A 6,000-nucleotide genomic window follows, 5' to 3' on the forward strand; every position below is an offset into this window, starting at 1 on the left:
AAGTAGACTGCACATTAGCTAAATTAAACCTATAATCATATGGGTTAGAAGGGACCCCTAGTGGCTCCTCTAGTTCATCATCCTGTATTATAGAAGGCTGACTTTCTTTACTCCTACACCATCCCTGACTGATTGGGTGACAGCTCTTAATTCCTGTTCTTGCAGGGTATAGACCCATGCTAGTTGCTTTAAACCTATTTGCTGCTAATGTAGCAAGGTTTTAGCATGTTCTCCCTGAACAGTATGAACATATTCATATTTTTAGTTTCTGAGAACTGTGCAATCTTAATGGTGCTAAATATTTAGGCCCAGTCTCCACTGTCCTTGCAGCTGAGTTTAATAACCATGCTTAAATCAGGTTGCAGCTACCCTATGTTTCCAGTGATTGCAAGGCATCTAACCTGCCTAAGTACTTTTGAAAATCCCAATAGGCACCTAAATATCTTTGAAAATCTGGCTCCATGTGTCTATCCTCGACTTTTCGCTTAAAACTTCCCCCTATTGATAGCACTGGTGCAGCTCCATTAGTAGTAGGAAAGTGGGAGAACTATGTTAGACATCTTGTTGGCATTTTAACCACAAAGTCATCTAACTCTGCTCACACATACAAAAATAAAATAATAAAAAATAATAGCGTAGATGGAGCAGATAGAGTAGAAGTATAAGGTCACTCATGTGCAGCATGATATATTTAGCATTCCAGTAGAATATAGACTGTTGTGTCAAGTAACTTGCATGAAGGAGGTAGCATGGGTGGCTGTAATAAAATCATATGACCAGCAAATGTTTAGTATTTTTAAATATTTTAATGACCTCACACTGTACCTTTGCTTATAATATATATGACTGTACTTGTTTTCCTTAGCAACCTTCATCTAATTATCTCAAAGCAGTTTACAAACATTAACTAAGATTGCAGTGTGCCAAAGGAAGGTATATATAAGGATCATCCCTTCCACCATGGGAATTCAGCTATCTCTGGGGTGGAATACAGCAATACAAAAGAACAATGCATGTAAGTTTAGTACAGGAAGTGAAAAAAAAAGTACTATATGGCAATTGAAAGTGCAAATGAAATTCTACCAGATGAAATTTAGTCAGAACACTAGGGTTAGCAGCCTCACTCTTGGGAAAGGACCTATAGCGTATTTAATAAGCACAAGTGGTTAGCATGTTAACCAGGAGGGAGCTGGCTTGCTGGCAGCAGAAGGCTTATCGAGGTCCCTGGACACAGCAGGTGGGAAAGGTCAAGCTGCAGAAATCCCTGAATCTTCCAATTCTTTTCCTTCATTTGGGTCCTTCCTGCATTAATCTCCATTGCATCCCAAAGGAACACTCTCCATGCCCCATCAAGACACAGCAGTTTTATAGCTTCTTTTAGGGAGAGGGTTTGAAGTTCACACATTGTCTCTGGAAGACTCCACAGAGAGACCTCTGTAACAATCCTAGCTTTCAAATGTAAGATTTGCTTTTAAAGTACAAGTTGTCAAACCTGACTCAACTATATGGGTGGAGCATGCGGCAAAATATAAGAACAATTAATTGTTTTACACTATCCAGTTTCCCTATGCAGCAAAATTCCTACAGCACAGTTGCATCATCATGGCATTCCCATTCTGTAGAGTCTGATCATTCTCTTCACTAGACAGCTGTCACAGGCCACCATGCTTGGGTTTGTTTTTAGCGTTTGTTTTGTGTTTCACTTTCAAGGAGGAAAAATGAAATAAAACAAACAAACAAAAAACAAACTCCCCAAAGGCCTGACTTTACAAAGGCAATTTGTGAAAGATCTATTAAATCTACTGCAGCCATCTACTGCCATCTCCTGGAGACTTTTGTGAGAGCACCACCAGGTGGTGTACCAAAGGGCTCAGTTGCCCCACTCTTGGAAAATCAGTTACTAGTGAGTTGCAGTACATTGGAAGCTAAAGTTGCTGCTGGAAAGAATCATTGTTTTTAAGGTTAATTTTCCCAATGACTTTGACCTAATTACCACTCATACTAAGAGTGGCCACTTGTCCTGTTTTTCTGGGACCATTCAGTGTCGTGTATCAACAGTGTGACTCTTTTTTTACAGTGTAAGGACTATGTGGTAACTTCCTACTTCTCATTGTGGCACAACTTCCATTGGAAATATTCTGCGTTGGTGTTCTGCAGTGCCTTCAGTGAACAAGACCACAACATTGCTTCAGGACACAGATTTTGTGTTGTGGCACAGTGACTTTGTGTCATGACATCTTTGCATCAGAATATTGTCCGTGGATCACAGCACAATTAATTTGTGTGGGCGACTTCATGAACTTGTATCACAACATTGTGCCTTGACACCATAGTGCAAGAACCTTGCCCAACGACAATGTGACCTTATCTCACAGACAGTTATGTCACTATAGACTGACTTTGCATGGCGTAGTGTTCTTCTCTAACAGAGCAAAAACTTTGCCATAGTACATAGTGGCCTACGGTCATAGGGCAATAACTTTGTACAACAATACTAATGCTGTGATGTGATAACCCTGCATTCATTAAAAGGTGGCGGTGTGCCTCTGACCTGGGGACATTTTGCGGACAGGGTGACCTTGCATCTATGATGCACTGATAGTTTATAATGACCTAGTGCTTGCAAGATGATGATGCCCTGTGGTACCATGGCAATCCTGCAACCATAATATGGTGCTGCCCTGTGGCGCCCTGGTGAATGTATGCCTGTGACAAGGTGAGAACCACAGGTATGGCACGGTGGTGCCTCGTGGTGCCACAGCAAACTCTCTCATGTGACACAGTGATATCTTGTGTTGCCGTGAAAGCCGCGCAGCTGTAACATGGTACTCCCCTGTGGTGCCACAGCAACCCCACACCCATGACACAGTGTTGTCTTTTGGTGCTCATGGCAAATGGGAGTCCTTAAGATGCTGCTGCCTTGTGGTGCCATGGTGAGCTCGAGCCCTTGACATGGCGACACCCTTTGCTGCCATGGCCACCGTGCAACTGTGACATGGCACTGCCTTAGGGTGCCATGGCGACTGTGGTGCCAGCTCAGGATAAAGCTGAGTAGCCGGGTGTGTGGTAACCAATATGGCAGAAGCTTAGCCAAGCTGGGAAGGGGGGAAACCACAGGCATGTGGGGCTCCCAGCCTCCCCCTCCTGCTGGGGTCACTGCCCTTCCCTCAGAAAGCGGTTCTATCTGAAAGGGACGAGGGAGCCTTCCCCCTCATTAATTATTCATAAGAAGGGCGGGGCTATTCACTTTGAGGCGCGAGGATTCCACAGTAACTAACCAGGGAGGGCGGTGGTTCTGGATAAGAGCTCGGACTGAAGCGCGGGAGAGGGATTGTTAATTATTCATCAAGGGGGCGTGCCCGAGCGGTCGGGAAGGCCTGTCTCGAGCCTGTGGGCTACCCCGCTGAAGGGCAAAAAAAATAAAATAAAAAGGGCGGGAAACGTGAGGCGATTTAAAAACACTAATAAAGCAGCTGAAAACCATTTAAGTAATTACCACTGGAATAAAATGTTCGATTTCTGTGGTAATTTGCTGCCTCCAGAAATCTACATTTGCTACTTTTCTGCCCTTCCCTTCCCAATTTCCATGAATTAATTCACTTATCAAATTATTGTATCAATTATTGCTGGAATGAAAATATTCTATGTAGTTCTATTCCCCACCCCCACCCCTGTATAAACACATAGTTATTTTCCCCTGAGAAAAACTATTAAAGCCTTCCCCTCAAACCAAATGTGATAAATTTTAAAAAACATCCTGCATACAATATATACTCTTTCATGAAGTTTGAGAAATTTCAGCTAATTCAACACAATTTCTTTTTTGTTTAGGGAAAGTCGGTGCCCTTATAAATCCAGACAGCAGGGTCTGAGCTCACCCATCTCACCCCACCCTCAGAGGAATTTCCCTAGGGGTGAAACAGGGTTTAGATCTGTTCTGTATCAACTGGATATAGGTTTATATGGAGGTATCACTCTTTAAAAAAAATCTATTATCACTGATGTGTGGCAGGTTTTGAAGTGTGACTGCACAGAATGGGGGTCAAAATGTGACCCGAGGGTTAATTACAGCCCACAGTGTTTAATAAGTGAGGCCCAAGGAACAAATGGAGCCCAAGGGGTTCTGAAGTGCAGCCCAATGGACACACCAGCCAATGGAGTCATGAAATGCAGACAAGGGCTTGTGGCGACCCACAATGCAGTCCAAAAGCCAAACACGACCCATGGTTTCACAAAGTGTGGCCAAAGGGGAAAACACAACTTGTGTGATAACAAGCAGATGTTAGCATCCCTTCCCTGGGACTGCAGCATGAATCAAAGCACAGACTCTTTGGGGTGAAGTCAAAAAAGCAATACCTTGTAGCAGGAAGACACAAATAAGAGCTAATGTTAGGATTATCAAGGGCATTTATTTTTTAATCTGTGATGTTATGTATGTTTATGTTAATTTAGATGGCTTTGGGATTGATTCTCATTTACCCTAATGCCTTTTTACACTACTCTAACAGTGAGAAGCATCCTTAAAGTGGGAGCAAATCACACTGCATTTCATCCACTTTAAGGCACTGCCAATCTGGTGTAATCAGGTCCTTTTAATGGCAAATTAGGTGCAGTCCATGGATGGCTGGCATGCTGCCACTTCAGTCCTCTGTGTCACAAAGTTTAGTTTTCACTGCTTCAGAAGCTCTCATGTTTTTAAGTGTGTGCGAAGGGAAATGGAGAGAGAATTTCTATTTATGTTCTTGGTGATTCATTTATTTATTTGTGAAATGCCTAGGGAGGAAAAAGACAAAACCCTGAAGCTGCTGTTTGAGGTAAATAGCTGTTGGTATTATATACTTAGCAAAATGATAATGCAAACCCCAGAAAAAATTAAATGATTAAGGAAAAGGTGTATTTATTGGATGAAAATATATGGACTATTTATAAACAGAAAAGAGTATAGAAGGAACATTTGACTATTGATGGCTTCTGTCTGCCCTATAAATAAATAATTATATACAGAATAAATAAGAGAAATCACTGTTAATTATTATTATAATTAATTTGATTTTATATGCTTAACTTTACATTTCCCTCTTCCACTCTTGATTAGCAGTTCTCCAGACAGGAGGGATTCACACAGAGGTTGTTGAGGGCTGCACAAAGTTGCTAAGTGAAATCAATCTTGTCATGTTTTTGCTGATCTCCCTGAGAAACATGAAATACATAGAGCACCAAAAATGGAAGTCAAAAGGGAGCTTTGAGTAAAGGGCTCTAAAATGTGGCTCATAATGTAAAACTTCTGTCACATGCTCAGTTTTTATTTAAATTGCCCTGATTCTGCTCCCAATGAAAATAAGGGAGTTTTACCATTGACTTTAATAGGAGCAGTGTTCAGTGCTTTTGAAAATCCCACTCATCATGTTTAAGTGGCTTGCTTCTGTACATAATATTTCTGCAGGCTCTGGATGAGATTTTCAAAAGCACTTAATAGTGGTCTAAACTCCTATTGACTTCAGTGAAGAAGAATTAGACCAGCACTGACTGCTTTCAAACAAATAAACAAAAAACATCCTCAGATTGTAACTCTGTTTCTAAGATATGAATCAGCAAAATGTATCGGACTTAGCCAGCCTTGAAAGAGTTTTAGTAGTGAAGAGAGTTATATTTTTCTTTTACCAAAACAGGCCTTTAACTGCCTTTATGTACAAAGTAAGACTTTTTATTGCCCCATACCTGCAGTTGTCTGTAAAAAAAAAAAAAAAAAAGTCCCACTGACGTTAAATGTGGATTTCTATGCTTTTTAAAGGTGCTGTTACATACATCTATGATGTTATTTAAATGAATATTTTTGTTGTTTTTACAAGTATCAAATTCGTTTTCTCTGGTTGCTTAAGCAGTCAAAAATTGAATAAAATGCTGTAATTTTAAAAGTCATTAAATTTGCTCACAAGCCATGTGAAAAGTTAAGCTATGGATTTCTTCAGCTAGCATGAATTATCTCATAACTAATTTAAA

Source organism: Chelonoidis abingdonii, chromosome 21 (assembly GCF_003597395.2).
Source record: "Chelonoidis abingdonii isolate Lonesome George chromosome 21, CheloAbing_2.0, whole genome shotgun sequence".
NCBI classification, from domain to species: Eukaryota; Metazoa; Chordata; order Testudines; family Testudinidae; genus Chelonoidis; species Chelonoidis abingdonii.